A 12,066-nucleotide genomic window follows, 5' to 3' on the forward strand; every position below is an offset into this window, starting at 1 on the left:
CAGGAGGAGGAAGAAGAAGAATGAGGAGGAAGAGGAAGAAGAAAATAAAAACGAATTTGCCCAAAGGAGGAAGAAGGAAGAAGAAGCAAAATAAAAAAAAAAACACGAATCTGCCCAGAAGAAGAAGAAGAAGGAAGAAGAAGAAAAAAAAAACACGAATTTGCCCAGGAGGAGGAAGAAGAAGAAGGAAGAGAAGGAGGGAGCAGGAGGAGGAGGAGGAAGAAAAAAAAAAAAAAAAGAATTTGCCCATAAGAAGAAGAAGAAAGAGGGAGGAAGAAGAAGAAAAAAAAAGAAAAAAAAAATTCAAAATTCAAAATTTTTGGCGGGAAAATTTGTTTGAACCCCTAAAAAAAGTGAAAACCCCTTCTTTCAAAAACAAAAAAAAAAAATCCACGTGGCGTCCAGTCGTTGTCCACATGGGCACCACGTCACAGTTAACGGAACACTTAACAGTTTGACTCACGAATGTATGAGACTGTCCCAAAATTTACACTTTAGGTATGACTTTGGGACGAAAAAAAATTGATGTACTAAATGTTGAAAACTACGAAACATGAGGGTAGTAAACAGTCTTTTACCCTAAAAAATTAGAAAAATACAAAAACACAAAAAATAAAAATAAAAAAACTGATTGTCGCCTCACCCCCCCACACCCTCTCCCTCCCTTCTCCCTTCTCTCTTCCCCAATTACAAGCCCCAGTTCTCCTCGCCCACAACACCCCCGCCGTCGCCCTCTCCCCTTACACCATTCTCTCTGACCCCAACACTAGGTTCTCCTTCTGCAACACAGTGCAGCCACTGTTGGAAATGTGCCCTAAAGCCAATCATGTGATGATACTTTACGGACATTTCACATGTTAAACTAATCTAGTTTTACATATAAAGGGCAAAGATTATTGTTTGAGCCGTCTCATATAAATGTTATATGCTTAAACGATAAAGTCCAAGGAATATGTGATTGGGAGAATGTAATCTAATGAAGTTAGATTCATGAGACCATTCTTTCGTAGACACATCCTAAACGTTCCAGATCATAGGATTGCCAATTGGGCGTTGACAGTCCATTAAGATCAGTACGTACTATGTCTTCTCTCAGGGAGAGTGATTAGTCTCGACTCATTGGTGTGTGTGACATCAAGACAAGTACAGTAGGTGCTCAATAGAGAATGAGTTCACTGAACGCGATCAACGAAGAGTTCTCATATTCCATGTCACGTGAGAACTCATAGTTGGGATAATGCAAATTAGTCCTTTGACCTGAGGCATCATAGTTGTCTTGTGGTTAAGACCTTGATCTTTGATTATGTCAAAGTCACTCCATCAGGAGGGTGTCCACGGCATCGTTGGGGTCAAGTGACTTAGCTATGGAGACAAGTGAATGCGCAACAAGGGATCTCTAACCTTCAAACCGTTTGAGGGAGAATACTCTCTGATATGATTTAAATCTCTGGCCAGAGTATGAATGAGATTAGGGAATGCGTTCCGAATCACATTCAAGGTAATCATATAAGCACAAAACACACATTGGATAGTAGACATGAGCAAATGAACTATCAAACCAAACAATGTGGTCAAGAGTATTAGATTAGAGAAAGACCGTATTGCATTTGTAATCCCGAACTGAATAGGTTCTCTAACCTCTTCTGATTAGCTTGGGTAACCATGATATGCTGCTAGGTGTCACTCATGGTTTGTGGAAGCCCTAAACGTGTGTAATCACTAAAGGGAGAATTGAAAATAGTTTCAATTCACAATCGATGTAAAATGGTTTTAATCGCCCACTACCTCGCTAAAAGGAACCTAATGGATCGCACACCATAAAAGGTAGAGATTGGAGATTAAACGGAAATGAGTAAGAATGATTAAATGGTTTAATCATTTATTTATGGCAAGGATTAATTAATATGTTAATTAATCAAACGAATAAGTTCGTTACATGACTTCGGGATAGTTTTGGACCTTAAGGCCCGATGGGCTTTGAACGTCAAGCCCATTAACTTAAGTTGTATGACAATTTAATGAATAAAGATTCATTAAAGCCCAAAAGCCCAAATCCCTTCAGATGGCCGGCCATATGGTATGAATTAGGGTATTGGTTATTTAGGTCACTTAAAGAAGTGACTATATAAATGACTTTATAGCTAAAATTCATTAAGGGTTTATTTTTGGGGAAAATTGGTGAGAATTGTCTCTCCATTTTCTCTCTAAAGAGGCCAACACCTTGGAGGGTACATCTAGCAATCCTACTACTCCAAGGTCACTCATTTCTTCTACAATCTAACCTTGGTGAAGAGACTTAGAGGTTCTCAATTTTGGGAACTTGGAGAACCTATTCTTCCATCCAAATCCATGGATCTAAGAAGCAAGGAATGAAGGCCCTATCTCTTTGGGTGATTAGCTTTTGCTTATGCAAAGAGGAATCTACAAAGGTATTAATTCCAACTCACTTTGTTTTGAGATGATTAATTGGTTCACCAATCTACTAGGCTTTGAATTTCATGGTAATGTTTTGTTTTTGAGTGCATACAAGCATGATTCCGCCTTTAATTGTTAATTGCATGCTATATGATGTTGCTCAAATGAACATGTTTTCACAAAATAATTCCTTCAGCCACCATTCTCTCCTTCCTGATCGTCGTCGTGGTAACCAGTCTCTACCAAAATGTGTGGATGTTGGCCAACGATGTCGCCTGCAAGCCCAAACCTCAAGCCTTCTTCTATAATAGCTTGATTGTGAACATATCGTCATCTGGGTCTTCTCCATTTCCCCTGAAACCTCTAATCCCAACTTCTAGTCCAATTTGGCTCCCATTCAAATGTTTAATTTAACTCATTTCTTTTGTTTTTAGGTGGTCACCAATTGCAGCAAGATTACCAGGACGCAACGATAATGAAATACAAAATGTATAGCACACCCACTTGAAAAAAAGACTCAAAGACCATACTACAATAACATCACCAACAAGTAGTAGTAATTGTACTTTCAATGTCACAAGCCAGTCTGTTGATCAACCAAATGGGTCAAATTGATATAAAATCAAGAGGTGTTGGGATTTGAGTGGGGTAGGGTTGTCTGACTTTCGCCCCTAGATGCTTTTGGGGATTAGGATTTTTGCAATGGGTGGAGGTGAAAAGGATGGAGGAGGGAGAAGGGAGGGAAGGTGAAGAGGGTGGGAGTGGCAGAGGAGAGAAGAGAGGGTACGGGTTGCAGAGGGAAGAAGGAAGAGAGGGGATTAGGGAGGTAGAAGACGGGTGGGTTTTTCTTTTGTGTTTTTATATATTTTAAAATATTTTCAATATTGAACTGGGCCCATATGGACACGTGGCACACAATTATTGTCCACGTGGGAGCCATGTCATCAGTTAACAAAAGTTCTAACGAAAAACTTAGCGAATGTCTGAAACAATCCCAAAATTAAGACTTCATGTATGACTCTGGGATGAAAAAAACTTCATGTACCAAATGTTGAAAACCATGAAACTTCAGGGTAGTAAACTGAGATTAACCCTATTCTTTTTATTTTTGGCAGAGATGATCTTTGAGGGATAACCTATGAGATGTATAGTCGGATTTTAGATATATAACTCGTAGACCCATATAGATGATGTTCTCATTACCGGTATTAATTAAAAAATCTGTATTTCGGGTTCTTTTCTTTCAATTCAAAGGCCTAAGGTTTTGTGTTCTTTTAATTTTTGGTAGGCATGATCTTTAAGGAAGACCTATGAGATGTATGTTCGGATTTTTGAAACATAACTCGTAGACCCATAAAGTGGGATGATGTTCTCATTACCCTTATTAATTGGAAACTAGATATTTCGGGCTCTTTTCTTTCAATTCACATGTCTAAAACTATAATATTCTTTTTATTTTTGGCAGATATGATCTTTAAGAGATGACCTATGAGATGTACTTTCAGATTTTTGAAACATAACTGGTAGACCCATAAAGTGGGATGATGTTCTCATTACTCGTATTAATTTGAAAATCTATTTATCAGGCTCTTTTCTTTCAAATCAAGGGTCTAAAAGTTTCGTATTCTTTTTATTTCAGGTAGAGAAGATCTTTAAGAGATGACCTATGAGATGTACAGTCGGATTTTTGAAACATAACTTGTAGACCCAAAATGTGCGACGATGTTCTCATTACTCATATTAATTTAAAAATCTTTATTTCCGACTCTTTTATTTCAATTCAAGGGTCTAAACGCTTCACACTATTTTTATTTTTTTGGCAAACACGATCTTTACGGGATGATCTATGAGGTGCACGGTCCTATTTTTGAAACATAAATTGTAGATCCATATAGTGGGACGATACTCTCATTACCCGTAATAATCCAAAAATCTGTATTTGGGGCTCTTTTGTTTCAATTCAAGGGTCTAAAAGTTTCATATTCTTTTTATTTTTAGCAGAGGCCATCTTTACAGGATGACGTATGAGATGAACAGTTGGGTTTTTGAAACATAATTCATAGACCCACAAATTATGATGATGTTCTAATTACCCGTATTAATTCGAAAATCTGTACTTCGGGATCTTTTTTTTCTTCTTTTTCAATTCAAGGGTATAAAAGTTTTGTGTTCTTTTTATTTTTGGCAGAGATGATCTTTAAGGGATATCCTATGCATTGTATAGTTGGATTTTAGAAAGATAACTTGTAGACCCATATAGTGGGATGACATTCTCATTAGCTTGTATTAATTCAAAAATCTATATATCGGGCTCTTTTCTTTCATTTCAAGGGTCTAAAGGTTTTGTATTCCTTTCATTTTTGGTAGAGATGATCTTTAAGGGATGACCTATGAGATGTATGTTTGGATTTTTGAAACATAACTCATAGACCCATAAAGTTGGATGATGTTCTCATTACCCATATTAATTCGAAAATAGCTATCTTGGGCTCTCTTCGTTCAATTCAAGGGTCTAAAAGTTTCATGTTCTTTTTATTTTGGGCATAGAAGATCTTTGAGGGATGACCTATGAGATGTACAGTAGGATTTTTGAAACATAACTTGTAGACACATAAAGTAGGATGATGTTCTCATTGCACATATTAATTCGAAAATCTGTATTTCAGGATCTTTTCTTTCTATTCAAGAGACTAAAAGTTTCGTATTCTTTTTAGTTTAGGAAGAGAAGAACTTTAAGGGATGACCTATGATATGTACAGTTGGATTTTCGAAACCTAACTCATAGAGCCATAAATTGGGATAATGTTCTCATTAATCGTACTAATTCAAAAATCTGTATTTCGAGCTCTTTTCTTTCAATTCAAGGGTCTAAAAGTTTCGTATTCTTTTTATTTTTGGAAGCGATGATGTTTAAGGGATGATCTATGAGTTGTACAGTTGGATTTTTGAAACATAACTCGTAGACCCATAAAGTGGGATGATATTCTCAATACCCGTATTAATTAAAAAATTTGTTTTTGGGGCTCTTTTCTTTCAATTCAGGGGTCTAAAGTTTCATATCCTTTTTATTTTGGGCAATGATGATCTTTAAAGGGTGACCTATGAGATGTACAGTTAGGTTTATGAAACAAAACTCGTAGACCCATAAAGTGGGATGATGTTCTCATCACCCTATTAATTAGAAAATATGTATTTCGGGATCTTTTCTTTCAAATAAAGGGTCTAAAAGTTTCATATTCTTTTTATTTTTGGCAGAGATGATCTTTATGGAATGACATATAAGACCTATAGTCGGATTTTTGAAATAATACTCGTAGACCCATAAAGTGGGATGATGTTCTCATTACCCGTATTAATTTGAAAATCTATATTTCGGGCACTTTTTCTTTCAATTCAAGGGTCTACAAGTTTCGTATTCTTTTTCTTTTTGGTAGAGATGATCTTTATGAGAAGACCTTTGAGATAGATAGTCAAATTTTTGAAACATAACTCATAAACCCATATAGTGGGATGATGCTCTCATTACTCATATTAATTCAAAAATATATATTTCGAGCTTTTTTCTTTCAATTCAAGGGTCTCGAACTTTCGAATTCTTTTTATTTTTGGCAAAGATGATCTTTGTGCTATGACCTATGAGATGTACAGTTGGATTTTTTAAACATAACTCGTAGACCCATAAAATGAGATGATGTTCTCATTACCCGTATTAATTCAAGAGTCTGTATTTCGGGCTCTTTTCTCTCAATTCAAGGGTCTAAAACCTTCTTACTCCTTTGATTTTTGGCAGAAATAATCTTTAAGGGATGACCTATGAGATGCACAATCAGATTTTTGAAACATAACTCACAGACCCATAAAGTGGGATGATGTTCTCGTTACACATATTAATTCGAAAATCTGTATTTGGGCTCTTTTCTTTCAATTCAAGGGTCTAAAAGTTTCGTATTCTTTTTATTTTTGGTAGAGCTGATCTTTAAGGGATACCTATAAGGTGTACAGTCGGATTTTTGAAACATAACTCATTGACCCATATAGTTGGATGATGTTCTCATTACCCATATTAATTCAAAAATCTATATTTCAGGCTCCTTCCTTTCAATTCTAGGGTATAAAAGTTTCGTATTCTTATTATTTTGGGCAGAGGGGTGACATATAGTTGGATTTTTGAAACATAACTCGTAGACCCATAAAGTGGGATGATGTTGACACACCCCAACCTAATATCGAGGCATGCTGGCCGTTACGTGAGGGTGACGTAGTCATGTGCACAATGCGGAAGCAATAATGATATAAGAAATTCGAATAAATAAAAACCAACGGACTAAAACACTAGATGAGATAAGGTGAAAGTGCGATAATAGAAGTGACTATACATAACCAGAACGCATGTAGCCTAAGTGCAGTCCAGCAGGACGAATACTCATTATACAATACTAAAAATGGTCCTACTTTAGCGATAATCTGTCAGAGCTGCCGTGAAATCCTCTTGAGCCACCAACGAGCACTCTTACCTAAAACCTGGAGGGGCACAAAACAGAAAGTATGAGTGGGCAAAAACAAAGCTTTTCTAAACCATTTCACTATCAAAAGTAGTAACCCTTTGTCGTAAAACCTGTATAATTATCTGAAAATAGTAGATATGATTATATTTCAAAGCATATTCAAAATAGCAATCCACCGAATATAGCATGTCAAATCTCATAATGAAATAAGTAAGCAAGGTGCAATAAATCAATATGAAATAGTAAACTAGCTGAAGTCACCTAAAGTGACCTGTACGGTTGGGTCCACAACTCATCAATCAAATTCTGCACACGAGTCGGAACCACCTAATGTGGTCTATACGATAGGCTAGGTGTAAATAAATATGCTCAAGTGCTACAGTCACGTGAAGATTGTGCGAAGTATCGCAAGTCACCTACGAGTCGAAACCACCTAAAGTGGTATGTACGATAGGCTGGCACCTGCCTTGGATCCAAGGTGAACGTGTGGTGCGGGAGGTGAACGATCACGTGAAGGCTAGGCCCTATCCTCGAGCGAAGCACTAACATCGGGATGCAGGATAAATAGCTCAAAATGCATCTCAGCACTAATATATTCACTACCATCAATATACTCACCTTTGCTTACCTGAACGTCCACATCGTCAAGCAACAATATATATATATAACCATAATAATGCACAATTAAACATAAAGAGCATTTGACATGGCATTTGAAAGTATCAAACCATTTAATTAAGTTTTATTGGGAAAATACGAAGTATGTATATATATACTGAAAACCAAAAGCACACTCACTGATATGTGGAAGGGTCGTAACCCCCGAACCTTGCTTGACTGCGCTCGTCCTCACGATAGGTCTCACCTATATATGAAACAACTATTTAAACGTTATTTTTAAGCACATAAACAAAACTAGGTAATAACTTCTCATACATTGCTCAATTGGGGTATATGAATATACCACCGTGATCTACTCAACCTCAGGAACATCCCCATATTTTTAGAAAACTTTTCCGACAACCCATGTGCCGGCCAAGGCATGGCCAGAAACACGGCCCACGCGCAAGCACGTGCCTGGCACATTGACGAATTCCCTACCCGCGTTAGGGAATATTCCGTTAAAATATAGAATATGCCGTTAAATATACCTGAAGCCGTTAGAATATTCTGTCAACTTTGACGAAATATTCTCCACCTTCTTCCTTGGTTGCGATTGCCGGTTTCTAGAAAATCTTCTAATCGTGATATCTTCTTCAATTCTTAACCAAAATTCACGAATTTTATACTAAAATGAAGCTTAGGACAAAAGGAACACATCCTTACCACTTATAAGTCTGAAATCCACCGGAATCTCACCGGAATAAGTCACAATAATTCGGTCACCCTGCAACTCATAAAACCAGAGCATTTCTACGTCAAAACTCTTCCAAAATTAATCCAAGGTGCTAGAAAAGCAAGAATAGAACCTTTCTAAGTCTCAAAACTACCTGAAACCTCCGCGAACATGTCGAGTGAACAGTGCACCAAAACGGGGTTTTTTGGTTCTTACATTTGACAAGTTCTCATGTCGAACTAAGGGCATGGATGAGCTCCTGGACTCACAGAGAACACAAGAACAACCTTCTCAACGTCGATTCGTGCACATCAAGGTAAATTTGAGAGTTCTCCATACAGTTGTATGGACAATTGAAGAAATCCGAGAGGGAAGAGAGAGAGAGAGTCAACGGTTTGGTATGGGTGTGTGTGTGTGGTTCATTTTGCAGCCAATCAAACAAAACCTTAAGTCTTTTAGTTCTAATTGGGTCCAATTAATTAGGAATAGAACTAATTGGTCCAAAACCTTAGCCTATACACATACACACAACTTAACGATTAAAGGGCATAATAGAAATTTCCATGCTCTCAAGGATAAAATAATATACACAATCGAGATGGGCTGTCACAGATGTTCTCATTACCCGTATTATTTCGAAACTCTATATTTTGCGCTCTTTTATTTTAATTCAAGGGTCTAAAAGTTTCATATTGTTTTGTTATTTATGGCACTGATGGTCTTTGAGGGATGACCTATGAGATGTACACTCAGATTTTGGAAAAAATAACTCTTAGACCCATAAAGTGGGATGATGTTCTCATTACCCGTATTAATTCGAAAATCTGTATTTTGGGCTCAACTTTCGTATTATTTTTATTTTTGTTAGAGATGACCTTTGAGGGATAACCTACGAGATATACAGTCAGATTTTTGAAACATAACTAGTAGACCCATAACGTGGGATGATGTTACCTTTTAATTTTGTTTGTACCATACTTGACCAATCCCGAAACTACCGAGCACCGGCCAACGCTATACTGTCAAGGAAGAGTTCCCCTCCGACCAGGAGGCCAATCACTACTCGACACGTGTCAAGATTAGAAGCCAATCAGAGCGCAGCACGTGTCGACATCAAGAACCAATCACAACATGACACATGTCAATGTGACAAAGCTACAAGTTTTTCTATAAATAGGGGTCATTCCCCCACAATATTGCCTAATGCCATTTGTGTTAAATCATTCACAAGAACTCACTAAATTGAGAGCTTGATCCCTTGTACTTGTGTAAGCCCTTCACTACTAATAAGAACTCCTCTACTCCGTGGACGTAACCAATCTGGGTGAACCACGTACATCCTGTGTTTGCTTCTCTGTCTCTATTCATTTACGTACTTATCCTCACTAGTGACCGAAGCAACCAAGCGAAGGTCACAAAACCTGACACTTTCTGTTGTACCAAAGTCTTCGCTGATTTTGTGCATCAACATTTGGCGCCGTCTGTGGGAAACGACACTTATTCCTACTCTCTTCAGCTGTGTCAAGCTGGTTTCTATCATTCGTACACTTTCTTTTGACCAGGCATCCCTCTCCAACATGGGAAGCGAAGGAAGCCACAGCACACAGAATGACACCCCCCTTGCACATAGTGCGAAACAACGAAAGAAGGAAGGAAAACGAGTTCTTCTTCAAGCTAAAGTCGATGAGTTGGAAGCTCAGAACAACAAGATAGCAATAAGGAATGAGGTCCTCCAGGAGCAATATGAGAAGCTCTTCGAGACACTCCACGAAGCTAGGCAAGCTCAGACACGCGAGCTTGTTGCCCCCGTGGAAGTCAACCATCAACTGGGTGCCCTCCAACATGGAGGGTCACATGCATTCGACATAGATATCCCTGATAGGGAACAGATTACCCCTCGACTTGATAATCAACATGAGGCTTCTCTTAACCCAGTTGCTTCGACCCGAACCATGAGAAGTGGAGGGAGACACCTCTTTACTGAAGGGGCAGAAGGATCGAAAGCCGTCTTTCGCGATTGTCGGGATTTCCTGAAGCAACGTCGAGAGAATTCCATCCATATAAGCTCAAAGATTAATGACCCAAGGATTTCTGAGAGACTCGGTCCCCTGCCACGGCCCAAGCCAGCCACCAATTTGGGGAAGGGGCAACAAGTCCCAGAGAGACATGAGGGTACAGGGGACTCAGAGGTGTTCCGACAGACATACCCTGGAAGCCAGTACAGCGAGTCCAGGGAAAAATCACATGCCCTTGATCAAACCTTCCTAATTCCAAGAGGAGATGGAGATTTACGAAAGAAAGCTCCAGTGACACATAACTCCGCTCAGGACCCCCTTGTCCTACAACTTCTTGAGGAAGTAAACAAGTTGAAGGCTGAACGTCAGGCTGAAATACCTGACTGGAACCAACCCAGGCCTGGCCCTCTTACAAGGAGGATCCTCAACACCCCCCTTCAAGCAAAGACAAAGCAAAAGCTTGGCTTGCAACTTTATACTGGAAAAGAGGACCCGATTGAGCACCTTAACCTCTTTGAGTCCACCATGGCATACCGGATGCACACCGACGAAGAGCGATGTCTTCTCTTCCCCTCCACCCTCTCTGGTGGAGCTCTAAATTGGTATTGTCGTCTTACACCTGAGACGGTAGACTCATTTGAGGAATTGAGGAAACTATTTGTTTCCCAACACATTTTCCAAACCGATCGCTTGCACTCTGCAGATGACTTGTACACTATCCGCCAGAAGCCAGACGAGTCATTACGTATGTATGCTGGCCGCTTCAGCCATGAATACTCCCGGTGTGCCGAGGCAGATGACAAGACTGCCCTCAAAGCCTTCACGGCAGGCCTACGTGATTGTTTCTTTAAATACATGATCAATGCCAATACTTGGAAGACTTACTCTGAGGTGATGGCGCAGGCTTATAACCATGCCTCCGCCGAGGCAAAGACATATCAGGGGAAACCCCCTACAACCATCCTTTATCAACAAGTGGGAGGTGGAAGCCAGACTCACCTAAATGAGAAGACCTCGACTTCCCAAACAGCAGTGGCACCTCCCCATGCCTTGCATAATGCTTCACCGAATCAACAGACATATCAATTTCAAGGCAAGAGGAAGGATTTCCATCCTCACCACTCTCCTTTCAGTAAAAAGAGTAAGGGACACTATCCCGATAACCAAGGGTATCGCCACAATAACGCTCGCCCCCAGGCAGTCAATGCAGTGGGTCAAACCCGCGTCAAGATACCCCCTACCCCAAGGTATGAGACATACACGCCCTTGAATGCCACATGCGCGGCCATTTACCCCAGCATAGCTCACCTGATACCAAAACCAAAGCCGAGGCACCCAGATTACACGCCCCCGAATAACGCGGGCACGTTTTGTTGCTACCATGAGCATAACGGCCATGATAGCGAGAAATGTATCATCCTCCGTGATCGTATTGAAGCTTTGGCACGAGAAGGAAAAATTGATCAATTCCTTCTTCACCCTCAAAGGGATAACCGTAACCAACGCCAGGTGAATGTCATATATTCCATAAGCGGCGGCACACCCATATCTGAATCTTCCAATAGGGCCATGAAAAACAGTGAACGAAGTCTGAGGCCTGGTCACCAAGTGTTTCACGTGGAAGACATCAGGGGAGGGAAGTATCAAAAACCTAACTGGGATCCGATATGTTTCTACCCTGAGGAAGAAAGAGGCATCATCTACCCTCATAACGACCCATTGATCGTGGAGGCTCACATAGCCAACTTTGATGTTCGACGAATCCTCGTAGACACAGGGGCTTCGGTCAATATCA

Source organism: Malus domestica, chromosome 15 (genome assembly GCF_042453785.1).
Source record: "Malus domestica chromosome 15, GDT2T_hap1".
Lineage (NCBI taxonomy): Eukaryota > Viridiplantae > Streptophyta > Magnoliopsida > Rosales > Rosaceae > Malus > Malus domestica.